General features: G+C 27.6%; 1 protein-coding gene across 14 annotated transcripts in view; it reads right to left on the bottom strand.

Moving 5' to 3' along the window:
• The window catches only part of LOC107446947 (protein still life, isoform SIF type 1), a 270,767-nt gene extending 245,729 nt beyond the window's left edge, over positions 1 to 25,038 (bottom strand). For 7 of the 14 annotated variants that reach the window (XM_071177062.2, XM_087156786.1, XM_087156787.1 and 4 more), the window contains exon 1: positions 24,674 to 25,018. The gene's annotated coding sequence lies outside the window, so the exon portion shown is untranslated. Of the gene's footprint in view, positions 1 to 24,673 lie in introns of all 14 variants that reach the window. The other 7 variants (XM_043050376.3, XM_087156793.1, XM_087156792.1 and 4 more) reach the window with 3 other exon arrangements.
• Between the last annotated feature and the right edge of the window lie 2,107 nt (positions 25,039 to 27,145).

The following is a 27,145-nucleotide window of genomic DNA, read 5'->3' as shown; positions in this document are numbered from 1 at the left end:
AAAAGTTAATCCACCTCCCTCACTTTAATTGCATTCTGTTAAAATATTTCTGTCTCACCTCTAAATCCAAAACTAGTTAATACGAACAATGAATGAGGTAACGATTAATACGTCAACCGATATCTCCTCCCTTTTTACCACCGGTTCAGTTAATTTCATCAAAATTAGCGTACACTTAAAACTGGAAAACCAGAAAAGGGTGGATAGTTGACAGCAGAAAATCCCTTTTCATAGATTGATGAACGCTATTTTAATTAACCATGTTCGTAAACTAGCGTGCTCCCCTTCCCCCTTCCGTCATGGCTGTCACGTTTACCTCAAGAGAACCTCTACCTCCCCCCCTCTCAGTGTTAGGTATAAATTAACCGACATTTATCAAATTCCCTTCAATTTATAAGAAGAAAAGAAAGGTACCTCCCATCTTCGAGACAAGCCAACAGAAAAAAAGTATATTAGATTGCTTTCAAACTTGGGGAAAAACTCCTGGGCAAAAGGGAAAAGAAGAAAGAAAAGGGAGAAGCTTATAAATTAAGATAATTAATTAATTCGGCGGTAAATTTTTAGAGCTTTTAAAGTGCTAGAGAAATACTTAGTAATTTTCTTGGCTTTTTGCTATATTTAATCAGTTACGATACTAGTTGAGTTACAAAGAATGATAAAACCAAAAATATATTGGGTCGAAGCAGGATTTTTTGTATCACTCAATTAATTCTTTAATTTAGAAAGCCATAAAATAACATTTTTAAATACATGTCATAATTTTCAAGTACTTTTCAAAAAAATAAGATTAATAAGTTATTTCATACAAAATTGAACTTGAATACTCTAGGAGTTACAAATAATACTTATATTAAAATCTTGATCTCTTTTCTTTTTTTAGACACAAAAAAAATTTATTTTTTATGAAATGTCATAATTTTTCCGAACAATACGATAATTATTTTTATATATAGTTTTCTAGATATAAAGTTTTTTTCCGAACAATAAGATAATTATTTTGTTTTAAGCCGAATAAAAATGTATATGCTTCGTTTTATAAATGAAATTCTTTTTTAAAAAGTATTGAAGTATTCTCGGTGGATATCTCCATATAAGGCAATATTTATGCATTTTCACATTCATCATAATTACAAGAATCGGACAGAAAATGAAAAAAAAATATCACTGATGGTGAAAAGCATTTAATTTGCATACCTATCACAGATTTTTTAAATTAGATATTTTATTTCATTACCGTCATTGAACAGCTGACCCAATTTAGGGTTTGCGACTACTAATATTCAACTCCGTAGCCTTGTCATTTTGAACCCAATTCATAAGACAAGGGAACTCCTGGATCAAGTATTGGAAGAAATTTTCCTTCGTAGAGGACTTTTTGATGAAACTAACCTGCATTTGCGCTACATGGAGAGGAAAACCTCCGAAGACCACCTACGGTTAGTCTGACGACAAAGGGACTCTAACCCATGATCCATCAACCACCGAGAATATTTTACGTCAGCACTGTGGTCGGTGCAAGTCGGAAGTGGAATACGTATCAACCAGCTGGTATTCGAACCCGGTTCACCCCATTGGAAAACGAAAGCTCTATCCCCTGAGTCATCACGGCTCTTCATTATACATTTTATATTCGATCTATTACAGCAGACCCCATTTTGGGTTTACAACTACTAATGTTCAACTCCGTAGCCTTGTATTTTTGAACCAATCCAGAAGACAATTAAACTCCAGGATCCCAAAGGTATTGATTTGCTATGGGAGAATGGAAGACTTTGTGACTCGACAGATTTAACGTGCATCAGTCACCATTTTACTACACGGGGAGTCTTAGGCCGGCCTGAGATGGAATCCTCAAACTCTTGGACATGGGCCCAGTGCCCTACCAACCACTCTATCCCGGCCTCTTTCATTAGATATTATACTTTTTAAAAACTAGGTGTTAATCTCTCCCTATCACTTGAAAACCATAGGAATTACTTACGCAATTCAATTCAGATTGCTTCGCTAGCTAAATCCTAATAATCAAATTTTTACGTACTAGGATTCAATTGTAATGGTTTAGTGCAGGCAATATTTTAAATTACGGAACATGCGAAATATAATTATACAAAAATATCTCTAAAAAGAAATAACTTTTTTTCACTAGATTTAGATTCGTGACCATCAAAGTAGGAGAGCTAACGCAGTGTTTTCATCATAGAAAAAAAAGGGTGAGAATTTCTCACCCTTTCTCAAAAACAGGGTGAGATTTCTAAAAACTAAAAAAACACAAAAACTCTTGAAAAAAAAATCATTTCTTTAATTAAAATACATTTTCAACGTCTTCTATTTTTTAAAGCTTTGAATATTTTTGGTGCATCATCATAGAAGATTTTGCCTTTACAAGGTATTTGTCCATCTTACATAAGTGCATAAAAAATTTTAACGTCTTACATGAAGAAACCTTACCTGCGGTAAATACGTGGTTGCAGAGAAATGTATTCTGAAAGGGGTTCCGTGGTTGTGTTCTGTTCGAAAAGTTTCTGAACAATACTGGTAAATAAGGAGGCTAGATAATGGGGCAGATGTTGAAAATAATGAAAGATCCAGGAAGAAAAGTGAAACGGATTTTATTCTAAATGGCGTAATTCGAAGCTTTTTCCAAAATGCGAGAAATTGGCGAATTTTGAAATTGATTTATAGAATGCGCGAATTTCTCGCGGTAATCATTTTTTAATGCGAGAAAAGAAAAAAATATGCGAGATTCTCGCGTTCTCGCGCTGTAGTGAAAACACTGACTTCCAGATTCCACTGCCACAATCTGGAAGATGCGGTATTAGATTAGACAAGAAATCGATCCAAAATTTTGACCCGGTACCGTTCATTTCATTTTTTCGTGTATTCCTCTCTCACAAAGGCGAAATTTTAAATTTTGCTTCTTAAAAACTAGTCAATCTATTTTATTTTTCATGCACTAAGAAAACATTCTGGTAAAATTACCATACTGAAGAGACATTTCTAGTAAAAAAAATCATAATTCTTGTAAACAAAACCAAAATATACGGTATTTAAACCATTCATTTGGTAATTTTTTCGTTTATAGGGTAACCATTTACCGGAAATTCTGGTTTTCAAAATTAAAATTCGTATTACCATATATTTAATAAAAAATACAATACTGAAAAGTAAATTTAGCCGAAAAAAATGGGTTTTATGCCATGTTGTAAGGTATGATGACAAAATTTCTACATTTTTACCACAACTTCTAAATTTTATCACTTATTTCAAAACTATATTATAGTGTTGCATTTACCAAAAGTTATTACCAAAGCGTTTCGATAAAAATAACCAAATTGTTCAGTGCTTTCATAGAGCCAGAAACGTGGTGAATTTCATCCGTGTTCCTCGCAGTTTCGACTTGTTTTTTTCTCTGTATAAGATATCCGGACCAAAACTTCGAAACTTGACCGCTGTCAATATTTCCTAGTATTAGGTGATTAATTGGGAATATAATCTTTAACACATTTAGAAGGAGGGAGGGTGGTCGTACATCAATCAATTTCAAATTATCGACTTAGATCACTTTGCAGGGGAGAGAAAACTTTAGAATCAGCAATGCGTGGAAAAGAGCTGAATCAGTTGTAAAGTTGGAAGATTGTTTCCCGCGGCTCAACTCCATTGGAAAGTGTTTCTTAATCGGGAACTTTGTCACGTTCTTCAACAATCTTTAAGAAGAAATAAGATTTAACTCCTGAAATATTATGGAACTTGAAATATTCATTCTTTAACTAAGCGCATTCGATAACCGCAATTCACCAGATTTCACCTTCAATGGTAATTATAAAATAAAATACAATACGCATATAGTAAGATGATAGGTAGCATTTTTGAGTATATACATATATTTATAAATGCATGAAAAAAATATATTAGTGATAAAATAAAATATAATACGGACATACACAGAGAAAAAAAATCTTGTAAATTAGAGTACTGTATGGTAATGACAGTTCTGGTAAAAAACCATAATTCTAGTTAATAAATCTAAAATATACTATATTTAAAACATTCATTTTGGTAATTTTTCTGCTTATATGGTAATTTTTTACCCAAAATTCTGGACTTCAAAATTATAATTTTTATTATTACACATTTAGTAAAAAAATACAAAGTTGAGAAATAAATTTGACCGAATAAATGTCTTTATGCTATGCTCTACGGTTTCTTTTAATAAATGTATCATGAAGGTACCATGGTCCGTGAAAGTACCATGGTACCCTAGGTATCCTGCTCTAAGGTATCATGACAAAATTGCCGGATTTTACCGCGCTTACTAAAATAAATTACATATTTTAATTACAGTTGATTGCTAATTTTACCAAAATTATTACCAACGCTCTTCGGTAAAAATTGCCGAGCTTTTTGGTTTTCTCATTGGGCCAAAAGTACTGTAAATTTTACTATATTCTGGAGGTTTTGGGCAGACGTTTCTTCCCAGTGGTAGTTAGACAGTATGTGGTATTTTTGAAGAAAAAACATATTTATTCATAAATTTTAATTATAAAATATAATATAATTCGCATATAACCAGAACACATATCCGTTATTTTTGAGTAGATGCATTTATTTATTGATGTTTACAAAAATGTGAAAGAGAAAGAATATATATAATTACCATTGTTAATAACAAAACAAAATATTATAGAAGGATGTTGAGTGATATTTTTTGATACAGTTATTTATAAATATTTGAAAAAATGTTAATGAGAAAATAAAAGATAATAAACATTGAAATTGATAAAATAAAATATTTTAGGCATATAATGAAATAATATATGGTTATTTCTTACCCATATGGTAATTTATGAATTAAAACAAGAAATTTATGTTCATTAGATAGCATTATATGTAGTTAATTTTTAATAAATCGTAAATAAATTATTCTAAAATATCCACAAGTTTCAATAGCTATACATCAGTTTTCATGATACTACTTTTGGACGTTCAATTTCTTCAGTTTCTTATACAATAACAAGAGATTTGTATTCATTAGATAGCATTATATGTATTCCATTTCCAATAAATCGCAAATAAATTACTCTAAAATGTACCCATATGGTAAATGTTACCCATATGGTAATTTATGAATTAAAACAGGAAATTTATATTCATTAGATAGCTAATTTTTAATAAATCGTAAATAAATTATTATAAAATATCTACAAATTTCAATATTTATACATCAGTTTTCATAATACTACTTCTTGACGTTTAAATTCTTCAGTTTCCTGTCCAATAACAACAGATTTCTATTCATTAAACAACGCTAGAAACGCTATTTGTATTCCATTTCAAAACATGTTCCTTAAATAACGTTGCATTCAAAGTTGTATGTAAGAGAATGCTCTTAACTTCTGAAGTATAGGTACACGCAAAGAAAATCTTAGGAAGAAAAAACTTATTATTTCATCGGAAAGAGGGTTCTTGTGAACTTTGACCTTTCACGTTTAATACATTTGAAATGAGAGAAAACTTAGTAATGATGCTTTTTTCCCTCTTCTTACAATTTCATTTATTCCTTGCAGCCGCTTTCTATCTTTCGATTTCATTTTAGGACTTAGTTGAAACCTATTCAGAAAACAAAAATGAAAAACATTCGTCTTCTTGTTGTTTTCTTTGCACGATCGTAGTAAATTTAATGACATTAAGCTTTTTCTCATTATATAAATCTTTGTTTGCGTCGAATGCTTTTAACACCCTTAATATAGTGAAAAATTCAGTTTATTTTTAGTTATAATTTTGTATTTATTATGCAGCTTATTTAAGTTTTCGTAATAATTCCTAATCTACTATTCATCCTGCGATGGACTGATCGTAACGACACTGCTCCCAGTAGTGCATCACTGTCTGCGGTCAGTAAGCGAGTGGGTGACCACTTTGATCAGCCTGCTGAGGGACCGAGGTTGCGCGGTATCGGTCCTTGTTAAACTGTTCCGCAGTAAAGTGCTCAACTTCAAGCGCAAGTTGTCAGGCTACCAAAGCAGGGGAGCCTTTCCCTCTGCTGAGGATCAAAATTGCGCTGCCATGTCTACAGATCATCCTCAGGATGCTTCACAGACGGTCGCGACGTAAAAAATGTACCTTGCCTACTATATTTATTCAAAAATAATTTTCCGTCACCTGCGTGGAATAACAAATCCATGTGGTTCGTGGTAAATTACAGAATTTGATCAAGCTAACCATGTAGTTTTGATCCTAACGTAGAAGACAGGTAAGCAATACACTATTTGTAACGAAATAAAATTCGTGGAAAATCGTTCGTCTTATTATGCTTTTAGTGCTTTTTTTAGCATTTTCTAATGCTTCTTTTAATTGTGCACAATTACAGCATATTTGCTGCTTAAACATTTGTGTTGCTTCTAAAATCTTTTAAGCTGTGCCAAACCAATACATATTTGTTGCAAAAAGATCAAAATGTGCTTTAATGTTTTTAACGCCTCTTTTCAGCTGTTTAAACGGAGAAAGAAATTTCAGTAAAATTTCTGTACTGTATGAGAATAACATTAAGTAACAATTCCGTAATATTGCTAAAAATTTACGTATGAAGCGGATTGACTTCACCAATTTCCTAAAAATGTAGTTTTGATTTAATCATTATGCTACATAGGAAAAATCGATATACTGAGTTTACTTTTCGTAACTACCAAATAAATTCACGAGATTTTAATATTTTACCATACGTGACAATAAAGAAAACTTTTAAAAAAAACCTTAATTTCAGTAATGAAATTAAAAATGGTATTTTTAAACCATTCATTTGGTAATCTTTCTCTTCAGATGGTAACAGTTTACCGGAAATTCTGGTTTTCAAAATTACTATTACTATATATTTCATAAAAAAGTACAAAACTGAAAAGTAAATTTGACCGAATGAATGGTTTTTATGACATGCTTTAAAAAGTCATGATAAAGTTCCCAAATTCTGCCCCATTTACTAAATTTTATCACTATATTTTATGGTTAAACCAAAATCTTACTAAAGTGTTCCCATAGAACCAGAAACAAGGTAAATTTAACTATATTCTGATAGATTAGACCCTATACTTTCTTTCTCAGAGTATAATTCTCGTTGTCAGCTGGGAAGAACTGAAATTCAAGTACATTTCGACGGAGTACATATCAGTACAGTCGATATACAAGCATAATGGACTGAAACTATTACAAAATTGATTTATGATTATTAGAAAGATTGCGAAAACGAATGACTTGCTATCTCTCGTCACTTTTCAGAACTGTTATGGTGTTTTCTTCATATTTCTTCTCGATCTAAGCTTCGTTTTGTTTGATAATCTAGATTTTATACTTTAATATTTTTCATACTTTAGTTATTTTGGAAGCTGGACTTTAAACCTCAACATATAACATAATGTGACAATTCAGATATTTGATGAAATGCAAAGGAAGTAAATTTTCTTACAATGATTCCTCAATCGCGTACTTGCTTTCCAAGAAGATGATCACGGATACCCACACATGTGACCTATGACGTCAGCTCCAGTTGATCGTTTATAAGCAAAATGGCGCTTTAAAGTTGAGCTAAGTTCCCCCACATAAGTCAGAATGTTAATTAACATGGTTGGTTAAATACAGCGCAGTATCGCACAAAAATAAATTTGTTGAAATATAATTCTCTCTCGTCTGCGTCTTTTACTTAACTTAGATTTATTATTTGCTTATGCATTTTATTGTAACCGTGATATATTTTTGTTTTGTGTACCTGGCAACTTCGATGCATAATTAGTTCGTTCATGTTCCACATGGTTTCATGCCAGTCTTTGTGTTAAGTAAGAAATATATAATGAAAGAATTGAAATCTTTGCATAAGAATATAAAATGTGTCACTCAAGAGAATTCATACTTGACGGGCTTGGCTAACTCGAAATGGAATGAAAAGAACAGTTGCAAACGTAAACAAATGCCACGTTTCAACAACCAATCAGGATCAATACTCCCACATTACGTCACTTGCAAGTATGCCATTGGTACATTGACAATATCTCCCTATCTAACATTTTGTTTCTAGCAACAACGCATTTACATTTACTACGCTTAATTTTTCCTTTACATCAAATCTTAAAACTCGTCAATATAAACTATTTGATTTCTCCAAAACTAATTTGAAATTTAAACAAAATAAAAAGACCTGTTCATTTTTAAATATAAGAGTATTAGCTGACAAAAATTATAATCACCCTGTCAATAGTTTTCGCTAAGCTGAGTTACATAATGCTAAATATCTTCAACTTTGACATGAAATAACTCAACTAATGACCGCATCAAAACTATTTTGATATCCAAATGATTCTTAAACATTTCTGTATAATTATGCTTAATTTCATGATTTTTTCATTCAACTGTTTTTGAGTAATAAAGCAGCGGAAATTCATCGAAATACCGTTATATAAACTATTTAATTACTCAAAAAATAATTCGAAATTTAAATTAAGTGAGATGTTTTGTTCATTTCTGGACATAAAAATGAGTTGCTGATAATAAATTTAGATAAATTAAACGACGCAGGACTAGAGAAAGCCTTCAAACTTAACATAAAATAAATCAAAAACTGATGAAAATATCAATAATCTCTTGCTATCCAAATGTCCCTTAAATATTTCTCTAGGATTGCGCAAAATGCAAAATTTCTTGTAGTTTAATTTAATAGTTTTTGAATCATTAGAGATAGAACATGTACGGCGAAAAGTTTCGAAAACAACAATGGTGACAATGACAATAATTGTTCTTTTTTATTTTAAAGAGATACTACCCAAGTAGCAGAAACCATCAATTTTACGATAAAGTATATTTATTTAATCTTTAAACTTTATTAAGCTTTCGCAGAACTGAAGCATCGAATTACAGCAATAGTTATTCTAAAAAAGTAAAATTTTTACGACAATTTTACCAACCACTTTTTACTAAGTAAGAATGTGTACGTTATTTTAACATAATATTTACGTCAAAATGCACTAAGTAGAAACGCCAAATTATACAAAAAGTGGTTATCCAAAAAACAGAAAATTTTCGCAAATAAATTCGTACCGAAATTTAAAGTGTAAATTTGCTTCGTCAATAATACGTAAAATACACAGAATTATTTTTACTATATCTAAATAGTAATTCTTTCTTCAGACTTTCGTAAAAAATACGGAAAGGTAGTTGGTAAAATCCATTCCGTTAATATTGCGTAAAGTATAAAAAAGCTTTTTAACCAACTATCTCAATGGTAATATCATTCCGTCAATATTGCTAAAAATTTACGTATAAAGCGGATTGACTTCACCAATTTCCTAAAAATGTAGTTTTGATTTAATCATCATGCTACATAGGAAAAAATCGATGTACTGAGTTTACTTTTCGTAACTACCAAATAAATTCACGAGATTTTAATATTTTACCATACGTGACAATAACTTTCAACTATGAAAAGAAAGAAGATTGATTTCCATAATATATCAGATCATAGTAAACAGTAAGATTTATCTTAAGAATGTGAATGAGACTGGGCATTGAAATATATAATTTCCGTCTTTTAAATCGAATTCAAACAGAAACAACAAAAATATAATTATAATCAAATCAAGAAACTCCAACCATTGCTTATGTCTGCTCGAGCACTGCCACATATTTCCGTCGACATAATTTTTCCTAAAAGTCGATAAATGTCACGGTATAATCTGAATAAAATTAATTTTCGTTTCACGAGGTTCTTCGGCCGGCAATTTTCGCAGCGTCTGCAAACACACAAGGGCTTTCCCCAACAAAGGAGATGGGGGGGGGGAGGGAAATCTCAGCATATTACTTTGCCCTGAGCAAATATTTTAATAAGCGCACCGTGATCTTTAAAAGGTGGACAGAAATTTATACATTTTAAACTGGAAATTGTCTGTTTAATAATCATAAAAATTTGATTAATATGCAGCAGTTTAATAGATACATTAAAGATCTTTCAATTTTTAGATATGAAATGAAAATATAGGTGGGAATTTGAAAAAGGTGGTTTTGGGTGTATTTTATGAGAGCAGAACATAAGTATAAAAAATTTTAAAAATGAAATATTTTTGTGAAAAATATTTTTTTAAAAGGTTTTATTTTTTTAATTGAAAATGACATTGATTTTTAAAATATTTTTATGATAAGTAGTCATTAATGTAAATATGTATTATGTGCTGATTTTTCGCGAATTATTTCAGTAAGTTGTGGTTAAGATGTGAAAAGTTGCTCTCACTGATGAATTTGTAAACAGTGATTTTTTGTGAACTTTTTTTAAACGTAAATATAATGATTATTTTTAAAAATAAAAATATTAACTTGAATACAAATTTTAACATTAATTTTATATTATATTTTTTATTGCTGTAGCGCTTTATTGCTGCTTTTTTATTGTGTATTGCATTTATCGTTGTAGCTGCCTTTTAATCTTTCCAATAGAAATGGAAAAAAATCCGTTTCACTAGACTCTCTTTTTACTGGAGAATTTAGTTTGGCGGGTTTTTTCAGCTCTATATCGACTTTTTAAATTTTAGCTCATTAACAATTTCCTCAGACCTTCTACTGTAATTTTTTGTTTATCATATTTACTAGTCCCTCTAATCTTCTACTATAATATTTAGCTCATCAGCCTTTTCACTTGACTCTCTTTCTGCTGCAATTCTTAACTTATCATCCACTTCATAAGACCTTTTTTCTACTACAATTTCTGGTACATCAGCTCTTTCTCAATCTCTAAATCTGCAATTACTTCATGGGTAATTTCTCTATCTCAAAAGTAAATTCCCTATTAACTGGGCTCAGGTTATCCGGATTCGGATGATGTCGGATGACCCAAAAAAATGACAAAATTTGCAGTAAAATTCAACGAAAAATAAATAAAAACAAAACAAATTTCTATTAATTTATTTTTTTATAAAACAATGAAATAAACATGATCTCATTCATTTTTTTAACTGTGCAAACTATGAATTTAAATAACATTAAAATATCTCGCTAATCAATTTAGCTAATAAGGTTTTATTCCATAATAATTTTACATTTTCTCGCATTTTTTTTCATCAAAATTTGCATAAAGTGAATTATCTGAGATATTTGCTCATTCGGATGGAAGCATTTCCAGACCATCTATTTTTAATTGAGTTTCTTGTATTCGTTCATTAACCTGAAAATTTTTATAACTTAGTCTGAAAGTCTACGCATTCGCGGGCAAATATTTATCAGGTTTGAAAATAAGATTGGTATTGATGATTTATTTAACTCAGAATTGCCCACGAGCACAAAATATGCTGTGAATAATAATCATTACTACAAAAATGCAGAGTTTTTATCTTCAAAAAAGTACTTTAACACTACAGTTATATTGATTTCAAATTAAAACAGATATCTTTTCATGAGTAAGTGTTTTCATATATATTTTTATATTTTATGTAGATAAAATATTAAAATTTCATTTATTATATATGTTACCGTTAAAGTATATAATGCAGTTATTTCATAGAATACCTAGTTATTCCATGAAATAACTGATCGTGTCCGTTAAAGTGTGTAACATGTTATTAATTTGACACTTTAACTAGTTATTCTATGAAATAACTAGGTATTCTATAAATTAACTAATGAGAGACAATTGAAGTGTAAAATAAACAATTTATCTAAAATGAAATAACTAGGTATTCTATAAATAAACTAATGATAGACAATTAAAATGAAAAAGAAGCAATTTATCTAATTTATGCAGCGTATAAATGGTATTTATGGAAACGTACTATAAAATCATTTGTAACAGCAAGAATTACTAAAATGACACTTGGAATTACAAAGAACATTATTTCTAAAACAAAAACATTTTTTGTTGACACACTGGAGTTTTACACTTTAACCGACACCATCAGTTATTTCATGGAACAACTAGGTATTCTATAAAATAACGGATTTCATACTTTAACGGTATATATATATATATATATATATATATATATATATATATATATATATATATATATATATATATATATATATATATATATATATATATATATATATATATATATATATATATATATATATATATATATATATATATATATATATATATATATATATATATATATATATATATATATATATATATATATATATATATATATATATATATAAACTATCGAATTATATATTTTAAGGTTGAACTTATTTTTAAAACTTTCAAGAGCACTTGCAACCTCAAAACTTAAAATTTTGCAACTAAGATTAATAGAACGCATTTTAAGAAGCACAAGGAAACAAAAAGTATTCAAAACTTTTAATTAGCTAATAAATAAATAAGAAACTTCCGAACAGATAATTTTCTGTAGGTTAACATGGAGGAAATGAACTCTTTCTTCTGCGTAAAGAGGACAGTTAAAATGCTTTCCACTTGCAAAAATAGTTGCAAAGATTGGCAGGAAATATTTGTAGTTAAAAGTAAAATGTCAATACATTTCATTTTAGAAACAAACAAAAGAAATATTGGTTTTGTAAGTAAGAAGTGCAAAAAATATGTTTCTGGATAAAATGTTACTTCTTACTATTCAACGCACAACAATGAAGAAATAATAAACTATAAAATTTGAAGTATAAAAACAAAAGATGAAGAAACTTGTTTCATGGCTTGTTTACAGCAAAAGCTCGCCAAGAAAATAAAACTGTAAGAGAATGTTCCAAAGAGAAGAATTGCATGGAAATGTCTCAGCTTTTGTGGACCGAGAGTCATACTTTGGTGTCGTTTATGGCTAAAGTTTTGTCTCTGAAGAGTGTCTTTTAACGGGTTTTTTTTCAATGCTTTTATTTTCCTGAACACAAGATTTGCTTTCTCAAAAGTAAAAGTGGTTTTTTAAAGTAGCCCCAAAAGAAGCTCATTTAAGTATTTTCTCCTTCAAAGGTAAAGTAATTATTTTTTTAAAAAGAAATTTCATATATATATATATATATATATATATATATATATATATATATATATATATATATATATATATATATATATATATATATATATATATATATATATATATATATATATATATATATATATATATATAAATAAATAAATACAAGAAAACACTAAGAAAGTTAAGAAAAACAATAAGTAACATTTATTGCGCTTAAGCTGCAAGTAAACAGCACTCATTAAATAAGTTCAAAATGAAGAATAAAACAAAGAAAAATTATAGACATATGAATCCATTTCGGGCAAATCCGTGGTTAAAATTATCTGCTAAAATTTTTCTTTGTTAATTTTTCCATGTGCAAATCCATTTCGGGCAAATCCGTGTTAAAAATTATCTATTAAAATTTTTTCTTTGATAATTTAAATAATTTTTCTATGTGCTAATCCATATAGTGCAAATCCGCGGCTAAAATTATTTGCAAAGCAGGCAATTTATGTTTCTCTTTTCTATTTTATATTTTTTCTTAAATAAACATCTATCTTCTAAAACTATTTATGATCAATTTTTAAAATTATCCAGTATAATATTACCTTGTGCACATCCATTTCGGGCCCATCCTTGGTAACTAACAAATCAAAACTCAGAATAACAAATCACTTCAGCAGTGCAGTAAGAACGACACTTTAGAACCCTTTTGTTACACTCGATTTGCGCTTTTGTTTTCATCTTTTGTTTTCATATTTTGTAATCTGGCAATCTTTCTGCGAAAACATTTTTAAATCATTCTTGAAAAATAACTGTCCATGTAAGTTGTTATGATTTTGCTACTCGCTTTATAGTCCCCCCTTTTTAATGTTTTTTCTTTTTATTTTATTTTTCTTTTTATTTTATTTTATTATCTGTTTTTACATGTTATATTTACTTTTTATGATCTATTTTTATGTAGTTATTTTATAATAATTTTTTTTTTTTTTTTTGAGTGCTCCTCACACTATTGTATTAATATATTTTGCTTTGGCTTTATTGATACAATATCAGAAAGCACTCTGTTTTGCGGATATAATCGTGTGGGCTGAAGAAAAGATTATATCTTTTTTTTCCGGCTTTTTTTCCGGTTTTTTAATTAACATTTAACTTTTTTTTTTTTTTTTTTTAAATAAAATGTTTGTTATTTTTTCCCACCCCCTTTTTTTCATATGTCTATAATTTTTCTTTGTTTTATTCCTCATTTTGAACTTATATATATATATATATATATATATATATATATATATATATATATATATATATATATATATATATATATATATATATATATATATATATATTGTATACTTTGGTAATGATTCTTGTAAAATTAAAAATAAAGTATTATTTTATAACGTGTGTTAAAATTTGATAAACATGGTAAAATTTGATAATTTTATCATGTTAGCTCTATGGTATAAAAATCATTTATTCGGTTAAATTTACTTTTTTATATTTTTTACTAAATGTGTTATAAAATGAACTATAATTTTATACATATCATCCAAAGTTCCAAAATTATATTATTGTGTTATATATTCCAGTATTTCCAAAAACAAACACATAGCACATGTGAAACTGGATTGGTTGCAGAGAAATTCTAACTTTTAAATGCAACTTTCTTTAAAATGGTGGAAATATAAAAGATAAATTTATAAAAAAAATCCAAAAATGGTGAAAATTTAAGCACTGTATTTAAATTTGTTCGTTATAGGTAGGCAAACACTTCTTTATACGTAGGATATTTTAAGTGCTGCTTAAAATTCCTATTTAAAATTACGTTATGCATAGAAATTTTTTATAAGTAAACTTTTTAGAAAGACTCTACATGCATAGTTTATAATTTAAAAAGCAAATTATCTCTCCCCCCCCCTATAACAATCACTATTTCCAACAATACTGCTGCAATATGCTAAAAATATTTTTTTACAAATTTTGGATATATATTGGATATAGTGGACTTATTACTGGTTCCGCAAACGTTTCACTGTAGTGGGTTCCATACGACTAGAAAGAATCTAAATCTGATATTAAATTTATTTGGAGAGAAATATATATTATGTACTGAAAGCACATAAATGTTTTTTCATCCCTTTAGATTACATACAGATGTACTTTTTGGGAGATGACCAATTCTTCGTCCATTAAAGATGGCCCATTTTAGTATTTTTATTAGATGTCGTCGAGAATATCTACTTTTTCACAGCCTATCATTATATTTCTTTCTCTAAAATTGTTCTTTTCTGGGGTTTTTTTTCTCTCGTGTTCAGCGTTTAAACTAACAGCCATTTTCGAAATATATATGATTGATACCAATTCAGAGCACATTCAACTGAGTGTTGCCAAAATTGTTTCAAATATTCTAATAAAATTCAATAAAATATCTTCTGTCTCATATTTTAGACTTCATTTCATAAAATATAGTGTAAATAAATACTACTTTGTTCCAAATGGTAACTTTTTATCTTGTTTTATGTTTTGTATTATATTTCTCTAATAGTTTTGCTTAATTTTAATCGGCTACTTTTAATTACGGAAGATATGAAAATAATATATCAAATGAAATTCTAATTTAAATTCAAGCTTAGAAAGAAATAACTTAACAAGTTTCATTCCGTGCATTTATTTGTTAATTCATGAATTCGATTAAAATATTACTTTTAAATAATTTAGTTTAATTCTTAATTTTTTTTCATGGTAAATTAACACTACAAACAGTTTTGAAACTATATATATTTATTATATATTTATTATGCATAATCTAGAAACTATATAAATTAAAGTCTATTCAGTAATACGACGGAACATAAACGTTTTAATCATTTTTGAAGATTATAAATTTTTTGTTGTCGAGGAAATATTTCATATTATTATTTTTAATGCATGAAGAATTAAATATATCTTTTCAATTTCATATAAGCCATCTGTTTAAAATTATTCAGTCCTTAGAGCTTTCTAATACACCATCTATTAACTAATCACAACTTAAATATGAAAAAGTACGTATTTTTATGTCAATGAAATACGCATTTCACCCTGAATTGGAGTATAGGGCTTCTATCATAATTCATTCTATTTCTGGCCATATATACTCCATGTCGTTCCTATTGTTTTCAATTCGCTTACAATCGTCCTGCTCCAAGTATTTTTAGGTCTTCTCTTTCTATTGTCCTGAGGGTTCCAATCAAAAAGCTTGTTTGCTATAATTTTTTCAAGTTTACGTAGAACATGACCAATCCATTTTCATTTAAGTTTCTTAATTTCCGGATTAATTGGTTTCTGTTTTACTTTTCTAAGGATTTCTGTATTACAAATTTTATGAAACCACTTGATACGCAAGATTCTTTTTAAACAGTTGCTAAGTTTTTTCATGTTATTTTTATTACAGTGCCATGTCTCAGATCCATATAGTAGGGCATATTTAACATTAGTATTGAAAATTCTAATTTTCATTTTTTTTATCTCCAGAATTTATTGAGAATAGCGTAACTACTCCGGACTTTGCTTGATCTATTTAGTATATCTTCATCAGTTCCTTCGAACTTTGTTTAATCTATTTAGCATATCTTCATCAGTTCCTTCGGACTTTGTTTAATCTATTTAGTATATCTTCATCAGTTCCTTCGAACTTTGTTTAATCTATTTAGTATATCTTCATCAGTTCCTTCGAACTTTGTTTAATCTATTTAGTATATCATCAGCAGTTACTTCGGACTTTGTTTAATAGTCTATTTAGTATATCTTCATCAGTTCCTACGAACTTAGTTTAATCTATTTAGTATATCTTCATCAGTTCCTTCGAACTTTGCTCTAATCTATTTAGTATATCTTCATCAATTCCTTCGGACATTGTTTAATCTATTTTGTATACATTCATCTGTTCCTCCTTTGTTGTTAATTATTCATCCAAAAAATGTAAAACTGCTTACCTCCTCTAGTTCATTATTTTCCAAAAATATGTCATTTAATTGTTTGGGACTAATTCTCAGAATTGTAGTTTTATTTTGGATGATAATACGAAAGATATTCAGCAAGGTTCTATCTTAAACCCCTTTTATTCTCCTATATTCTCTATAGACAGTAGTATTATATAGATCAGTGGTTCTCAACCACTGTGCCGCGGCACTTTTGTGTGCCGCCAAATTCTTAAAATGTGCCGCCAAATATTAGAAATGATACAATAAAGATTAATGCTCTTTTCATTACAAGTAAAGTTTAAACTAAAGAAAAGTGTATAGATGTATAATATTATATAAATACTTTTTATAATTTTTCCACGCTTTAACCGCGTGAAAATGTCTTTGTGGGCGATTGTCTTGTCTGTGACAATCTTAAAATAAGAAGGAAGTGTTTAAATTGTCTTTGACACACAATTTTAAATAATGTTGAAATTAGTAGGAAATTTAATGACTATTAAAATTATTAATTAACAAAGGCTAAAAAAAGCTAAATACTAACTTCCAAGCGAAAATAAAAGCTAATCATTAAAGTAAGCTATGCAATTAATAGTTATAAAAACAAATTAACAAAGGATAACTTAACTAGCAGAAAAAATAAGCTAACATAATTAGCAAAAAGCTAACTAACAAGAAATCACAAATAATAGTAATGAATGTAAAAAAACTAACAGTTAATTACTATGGAAAACAAGCTAACAATTAATAACTAGCAAAAAAAACTGTTACTAACTAATAAAAAATTAGTCGAAAGAAATAATTAATCCCTTAATAAATGTGCTTTTGTAGTACATATTATTTTATTTCACTTTCAAAATTATTATCACAAACTATTTAACACAGTGCATTATAGGTAATTAAACAACTTTTAAACTAATTTTTTTCATTGTGTGCCGTCAATTTTCGAAATCTTTAAAAGTGTGCCGCCACAAAAAAAAGGTTGAGAATCACTGATATAGATAGTAAGGTGATTCTCACAAAACATGACAATTCGGACCAAACAATTTCTTCAAATTTAAAATCATCAAAATAATCTAAAAAATTTTTTGTATACTTCTTTAGCTGCACTTACTAATATCTTATAGACAGCAGTGTAGATTATTTACATTTGCTCGAGAAAAAAAAATGGAAATTCACCAAATCTTGAACGCCAGGAAAGTGATATATTACCTTAGAAGTTTAAAAAACAGTCATTTTAAGTTAATAGTAAGTAACTCAACTTAAGCCTTTATGTTAGATGGACCATAAATTGCTTAAATTAATTGTTTTTATCCACTGTAGAAGGAAACAAAATATTTTTTTGCTTCTGATGTGTACAGAATAAAATTGTTTATAATAATCATTAAATAAAAAAATAACTTTGATTACATCTAAGCATATTACAATCATACATAAACTTGTTATTAGGTTAATATTTGCTTTCCCTCTTTACAGTATTAGCAGTTAAAAAGAAGTTCTGGTAACACTTCAATGTCTGGCATTCATAAGCCAGGAAAATGACAGCCAGGATAATGACAAATTCGCCATTTTATAGCATATAACTTTACTTTAATTTAATATTTTGGCCGAAGACGTTTGTATTCTGCAGAAAACAACAGTATTTCTTAAAATAACTCAGATAAATCTACGTAGTTTTTGTTATTAATGATTTCAAGAAGCCAGGAAAATGACAGCATAAAAACCTACTCATCTTGAAAAATTTTTTGAAATAGATTTTGAACCAGAAAATTGGCTCTTTATTCATGCAACAAGACATGTTCAGATAGGAGGGTATCTAATCAATCTATTAACATAAGATATTGATTCCTAGCTCAGCCTATTTTGGTTAGAAATCACTAAATAAAAGTAGCCAGGAAAATGACAGATTTTCATGGGACAAACAAATTATTGACAGAAAAAATTATTTTAAACGAAGTTTTGGTAAACAATACCCTCTGCGTATATTCTAGAAATGCTTACATAGGATAAGATAAAAAAAATTAGATTTTGAAAAATGTATGGGAAGTTTTGAAGCTAGTTATTATTGGAAATATTGTTTGGGACATGCCAGGAAAATGACATTTTGATTTTCAATTAAATTTTTTAAGTATACAAAACAGTCAATGCTAGTGCAACGTCATTTTAAAATGCTAACATCAATGCTATTCATTAAATTTTTTAAAAAAAAGTTCTTTTAGTATTATAGTATTAGATCTTGGAGCAAGGGACAGTGAATTGTCATGTTTCGTGAGAATCACCCCAGTAGTATTTTTTTATTTCATGTACGTGTGTTATATTTTCAGTATTATAACACTGAGATCGCTTTTATCTTAAATTTAATTTTAGAAAAAGTGTTCATTTTTCTACCCCTGTAATTTAAGCAATCGCTTATAAATTTCAAAAAACTTTCAAGATTTGACTTATTTGAAGCTGATTTTAACAACCAAAATAATTTTTGTTTGTGAAATATTCTTGAAAATAAATTAATAAGCTTAGGGATACACGAAATATTTTCCTCGATAAAAATATCTGTCCCAAATATTCTCTCTTGCTAAATCCAGTCTCAATAAATATTCTGCAAAACCAAAGACTCAAGTATTTATGAAGTACAATATAATATTTGAATCAACGATTATTTTTAAATTTTTATACTATATTGTATTTACATTTTTCTATTGATCTATCAATATAAAATCAATAGAATTATTAAAATGTTGCTTATATTTAGTGTGAAAAGATAAATATTATTTAAAACTTACGAAATAATTTTAAATGAATTACTTAAGTGGAGAGATATACTTGATAATATAAAAATTTTATTTCCTTAAAAAAATTATAAGGATGCGAAAAGTCCACGCGTCCCGAGGCTCAATGTAGAAAAAAACTTTATTCATGCTAAATACATGCAAATATTTTTAAAAAATAAGCTTTTGTTTTAAAAATTAGACTTCTAGGAACTCTATTGACAATTTAAAGTACCTTAATTTATAAGTGCATAGTGACTCTGTAATTATGTTATAACATCAATTCTCGAAATGTAAATACGCTGTGAAACACTGAGTTATAAATTCCTTACTGAGAATTTTTGTATGATTCTTTTTTCTTACAATTTAACAACATTCCCACCATTTATTTATACTTAATCAGTTATGTACTCCATAGCATAATTAATATTGCTAATAATAAATGTTGTTAAAACAATCGTATTATCAAATTATACAATGCAGAATAAAATTTTAATAAGTTTCTGTAATAACTTGAAGTATATTAATTAAACCTCCATCCATCATTCCCGCATGTTTCATTTTCACGTATTTATCGTCTTGTTTTCCCTTCACAAAATCCGTTTCTAATAATGTTAGTAATACCCCTTTAGATTGTTTCTAAAAAGATTCCTGCGTCTATCGTTCAGAAATTTCACATAAAAAATGGTTAAATAGCAATATATTTAATTGTTATTTAACCATTTTCAAACAAAATAGTTAAATAACCATAAATAAGATGGTAGTCAAACTGTTAACTGTGAGGAAAAATAGTTTGTTAACTGTTTTCACCTAATACGGTTAAACAACCAGAATTTTATTGCACTAACTGAGCTCGCCTAATGAAGACACTTAACTCCCTTCAACTGAGTACATATTATAGCCGAGATGACAGTCTCATGACCGATGGAATTGGGGTTCGAGTCACAGCGCTGACACCACAATATTTCCTCCAGAACATTTTATACATGAAGAGTTTCCAATGTCCTGCACTACCCAATTTGTGCCCACACTCTCCAATGTCCATTACCTAACGAAAATCTTAGCTGTTATATCCAGTTAAATTTCGTTTTCATAGTTTTGAAACTATGCTAGTTGTAAATGGTTTAAAACCCGTATAGTTTTTTATTCATGGTTTTATAACCATACTTTGTAAACGGCTCCAAACAGTTAAGGTAAAAAATGTTCTTTACCGTTAACTTTAGGGTTAGTTGAAGAGACAGACTGTTGCCGGTTATTTTACCATAATTTTAGAATGAAAATTCTAACAGTGGGACTTTCAGAAGTTTTGAAAGAAAAAATAAAGTTATTTTGTTTTAAGAAGAAAAAAAGCAGTATTTCCTGATGCTTGATGAAGAAGAAAATGACGATTTGTAACAATTTGGAGAAAACATTTCAAGTATTACGTTTGTACATGAAAGTGTTGAAACTTGTAGAGTGACGTTGGTTCAAAAATTGAATAACGATTGGAAAAGTGTAAAATGATTCAGATGAAGACGATGAAACGAAACCAGAAGTTGTGCAAACATTTAGAAAAGGCCTCAAAGCCTTTGGAACAATGAAAAACTTTACGTATTCACATTAATTTACAAAAAGAATTGCAATCTTTAATGAATGTTGAAAATTTATTATCTGCGTTTAGAAGAAAAAAGTGTCCTCATACTAATATTTCTATATATTTTACATAAATAAATGCATTTATTTATTTTTTGCATAGTAAATATTTTTCCATGTTCTTCATTTAGGATTTTACATTTATGGTTTCTTATTTATAATATACTTATTGCAAGTTTATTACTACCTAATCACTCTCCATAGATTTTCAAGACATAATTTTATATTTTATGCTGTCCTGTATTCATCGTTTATACACTTCTATCGTTCCCAATAAATAGTCCCTTCAGAAACGATGGATCGAGGTTTCTACTGTAATTACAGATAAATTTCTCTTCAGAAATGTGTAGATATCTTAAAAAATATTTGTAAAGAATAATTTTTTATAAAATGTTTGATTACTAGCATTACAAAATGCATAAAACTCCTTAGAAAAACACTCTATGAAATTATATATAATTCAACGATAATATGAAAATTTTTATAATAGTAATATATTTATCGAAATTCATTTTGTAAAGATGTATATATGTGTGTAAAATGATAATATTTGTTTACATTCATAACTAAAACTGTAAAATTACGATTTCAAATCGTCCCACCACCATGAATTTGTCAAATATCATTGTGTGCATCGATAATTTGGATAAAATTGGGGAAACCTTTTTTTTTTAATTTTTGTTATGGAAATTAACAGTAACATATTCTTTTTAAATAAAAAAATATATTAATATACGCTAAGTTTAAACCGTATATTTAAACTGAAAAACAAGCAGTATAACAATCCCGTGTTATTTACATAATGAATGAAAATATTTACTAATAATCAAAATGACTCAACGAAATTTATCTGAAAACGTAATTTATTTTTATTCAAGAAAGTGTAATTTAATAATTCTCCTTCTTTCTAATATTTCATGGAAATGACAAACAAGAAAATTAAATTTAAAAATTCATATCCCATGAAAATAGTCATTGAATAGTGCTGAGAATATAAAAGTAAAATCTGGAATCTAAAAAATATATATCAGAAATAAATAAAAAATTTTGTGGAATGCTTAAATTTTAATTTTATAAAAGAATGAAGAATAAATATATAAATGTTTCTAAACATCAATCTCATCATCCTCATCAGACTCAAAAATAAATAAATACCTTATTCATATTATTAAATTCAAATGATTCTTCAAATTTTATTTGATTTTAATAATCGTATAAAAATAAGACAATTTCTAGTTTGTAAAAAGAACAAATTTTTAAAATCATAAGATAACTCAAAAATAAATATTATTATATTGCTAGGTTTTATCTTAATTACATTATTTGCAAAAAAACGATGCTTTAAATTTAAAATTAAAAGTGAAATTGAACACGGATAAAAGTTATAATAAAGTATGATTTTTCAATTTTTATTCACGGAAATAGACTATAGAAATCAAGAAGCAGAATTCCCTATAAAATAAAGAAAAGTTATTTGAAATTATTCTTTAAAGTGCATAGACATACAACTAAAGTTACAATAAAGTGTATTTTTTTTTAAATTTTCACTCACTGAAATATTAAATAGAAATTATGAAACAACATATCCGATTGCATAAAGAAATTTCATTTGAAATTATTCTTCAAATTGTGCAAAGCAAAAAAAATTTCGGAATCTACAAAATATATTTCCAATCAAATAAAGTATTATTAGACATCTAAATTGATATATTCGATAGAAATTATGAAAAAAATACCCAATTACATAAGAAAAACCAAATTTCATTTAAAATTCTTCTTTAAATTGAAAAGAGCAAAAAGAAAACTCGGAATCTGCAAAATATATTTTCAAATCAAATAGTAGAATATATATTTTCGAATCAAAAGTATTTATTAGACTTCTAAATTGAAACTCTAGATCTTATAGTTATACTCTAAATTTTACAGTTATAAAGAATAATAAAAAAAATGTTACAAAGCATTAATTAATGGACTCAAAAGAGCTGATGGAATCCTTATTCATAAGGTTTTAAGATGCAGTTCGGAATTAATTTTTTTTTTATATATAATAATTGCGCATTTTTGAATTTTATTGAGATATCTAAATCATAAGATCCTTTAAAAACAACGAGATTTATTATGCTATGTTTCATTCTATTTATATTATTTTTATAGAGTTAATGTTTTAAATTAACGAAATGTATCTTCAACAAACACGTAATTGTAATTCAACAAAAGTTGCAAAAGTGTATAATTTTATAATTTTTATCAGGTAATACTTTATAAAAGTTGCGAAAATGAATGCCTAATTAAGTAGAAAAATAAAATTTCGTTTGGAATAACTCTTTAAATAGCAGAGAGAAAAGAAGTGTAAAAGTCAAAATGCACAAGATATATAATAAATATCGAATAATTTAAATATTTCTTTTGCCAAATATCATAATTAAAACTGTTCATTTATAATAAAAAAAATGATGATACGTTGCAGACACCTATTGGTAAACTCAAAAACTGGCAGAACTGAAATTGTTTTGAATTTTTTTCCGAAATTTGTTTTTATATTTTCATAAATTCATAATTCATGATTAAATTAAACCACGTGATCAATCAAAAACAAGTAGCATTATTACATCATGCTTAATTTTATGTATATATTTAAAAAACAAAATGATACATTAAAATGAAAATTCAACGTAATTCAGCAAGGCACGTAATCGTGATTCAAAATGTAATCTTATAATATCATTAATTAAAACATTTTAAGGAAATTATGAAACCAAAAGTCATATAAAATCATTATTTAAATAGCTCAGAGAAGAAAAAAACCTGGAGCATAGATTTCCAATTCAAATAAATTAATTCCAATTCAAATAATAGAATCAAACTATACTTAAATTCGTATTCATTTAACTAGATTTAAATGACATAAGAAAAGAAAAGTTTTTAGCATTGATTTGTTTCAAAAGCCTCAATTTAGTTAAAATGCATTTCTACATTTAATACGTTTTCATACTTTTATCAAAATTAAAAAATTTAGGTTTCGCAGACGAGAAATAAATTCTAAAAATCAGAAGATTACTTAAACGGTGCATCAGTATTTCTTTAAAATGTCATCTTCTATTTTATTCCATAAATTCCGTGGGGAGCGTAATTTAATTCCGATAAAAGCTATGTATCGGTTTCTAAGGTAAAAGGAAAGTATAGGTAACTTCCATAGAATCGATCATATCTATGATTTTTCCGATATCAGCCGATACTGAAGCATGGTACGCGAGAAACTGAAAAAATATCGATTTCATCCCCCAATCTTATCGTCATTTTTAAAAAAATATTTCTAACAATGTAAAACAGATACAGTTTTTTTCACTTTAAAATTTGACAATTTTAAACAAGAAGGACATACCTTTATTTCGGTAATCCTCTTAGAGATTTAGAGGTGGAAGACGATTCTCTAAGCCCCCCTTTTTTTCGATTTTGACAGAGGGGTTCTGAAGAAGATCGCCGGAAGCAAAAGGAAGGTCCCTCAATGGAAGATGCAAGAAAAGATCCCGGAGTGCTTTAAACTCCAAGATTCATCTTCAGATCGTTTTCTGCAGTTATAAGTTCATTACGAGGTCCTCCTCCCCAACGATGGTGATGAAAAAGATAAAAGATACGGTCATTTTCCGTTAAAGAACACTGCTGCCAAATTTGGCCCGCGATTTGTCCGCCATGGCCGATCTGCCGGCTTTCAATGCGCGTGTCTGGCGGGCTTCTAAGTTTACCACCAGGTGGCACTGCTCGTCACCGAAAGGAACTAATACAACAAGAATGGAAAATTTCGTGTTGAAAAATGACGATGTGCTTGAAATGTAAGGAGGGGGGCTTCCCCCACTTTTCTTATCAAGCATTTCGATGCTTTGAAACCTGCTCGATATGATGAGTGTGTTATTAAACGTCTTTCTAAAAGGAAGATGGGGGAAATGTTTTTTTTTTTTTTTTTTTTTTTTGGTGAGAAAGATTTAAAATCGGAGCCGTATCTTCTTTCTGGGTGAAAAAAAAATTCTACATTGAAGCAACAGTAATCTAAAATCGTTAAATGCTTCATAAGATAGAGAAATAATAAAATAAAATTTGAACTGATTACGATCCTTGTAGAAATGTATCTATCAAAAAATTATTTTCATGATGACTAATGTTGCTTTTCTAGTATTCTATTAATTTTATTCTAGAAAGAAGGATTCCTTTGGGGATTTTTTTGGGGGATGAATTCGTAAATTATAATAATTTTATATTTTGGTATCGAAGCTTTGGTAAATTATGAAAACATTTCTTATAAAATAATTTTCGTTAAAATACATCACTTAACTGTGTTATAGTAAAAAAATATTCTTTTTTCCGAAGGAAATATATTAAGATTTGTGAATTTTTTATAATTCATTAAGTAACTATGTGAAAAAAAAGAAACCGTTAAAACATAAAACGTTGCTTTTGAAATTAAAATTTTAAAAATTGTTCAATAGCTTTTTTTTAAGTTTTATAGTTACAACAAAATATAATTGTAGAATCAAGAATGTGAAAAATATTCAAATATTTAATTTTTATATAACTAATTATTATAATATTATTAGTTTTTAAACTAATTTTAACTGTAGCAATGATATATATTTATTTTAATTATTTGTTGAGATAATTACTATAAAAGTGTAACCAATATTTTAAACAAAATAGGACGAAATATCAACATACAAAACTATTGAATATTATCTTTTCAAAAATGAATATGATTATTATATTTTAGCTGTTTTTTTGAATTTAGTATTTAAAAGAAAAATATATATATCTATTGATTCAAAATGTGAAATTTTGAATCTGATTTAATGAAAAAATTAAAAATTACGTTGAATTATTTTCTAAATTTAAATACCCAAGTGATATGAAGGTAATGATATGTTGAACTTTGGGATAATAATTGCATCGGTAATCAATTCTTTTTTTCTATCTTAATTTTGATACAAAAAACAATATAAAGATTAAAGTAAAGCATTTCCGCCACTGTCCACGATGGTCCAGTGGAATCACAGAGGTTACGTTCCGCTATCAATTTTAAGGCATGATTGCGTCAATGTGGTCAGCACTGTGCACAAATAAATAAAGATTATGCTGTAAAAATAATGTTTCTATGAAAAAACTTTACCTAGTTTCAAAACATGCAATTTTTAGGATAAAAGTATTTAAAAAAAATAAGAATAACATCCATTCATTATTTCTCAAAACAAACCTCAACTTTAAATACATATTTTATGCTACTACTCGCCCTGTTAGTATAATAAATAGTTAGTTGGTTAGTTAGTTAAAGAATAATAATTTAAAATGTTTCCTGTAATTATCATACATATTTTTTATTAGTGTTTTTCATGTTAAATATATTATTATTATGTATTAAAAAAAATAAAATTTTTCAACAATGAAATGGATGTTTTTAACTAATTTCCTTTTATTATATTTTTTCTAATTAAAAACATGAATCAAATTAGCTTTTATAATTTTAGTTATGCCAATTTATGAATGCGTTTATCAAAAGAATAACCCATGCAAAAATAAGAAAGTAAAAAATAGTTGCTAATTGCAATAAACTTTTTTGAAATTATTATTTTAAAATTAAGAAAGTATTTTATAATCAAATTGGGAGAATTGAATAAAAATTTATATTTTAACTCTTCTTAACATATTACTGTGTCACATATACTCATGGGTATCGTATACATTTTGATTTGCAGTAAAATAGAGTAAATTAATAATTTTGTCTAGTTGCAGAATTGCATGTAAATTATTGCAACGTTTTCCCAAATAAGTATCCTAAAAAAATGTATCACCCTGAAGGGCAAATTTAAAA

Source organism: Parasteatoda tepidariorum, chromosome 2 (assembly GCF_982258835.1).
Source record: "Parasteatoda tepidariorum strain Cologne lab strain chromosome 2, Ptep-v5.0, whole genome shotgun sequence".
NCBI lineage: Eukaryota > Metazoa > Arthropoda > Arachnida > Araneae > Theridiidae > Parasteatoda > Parasteatoda tepidariorum.
This window is presented reverse-complemented; position numbering and strand designations above follow the sequence as displayed.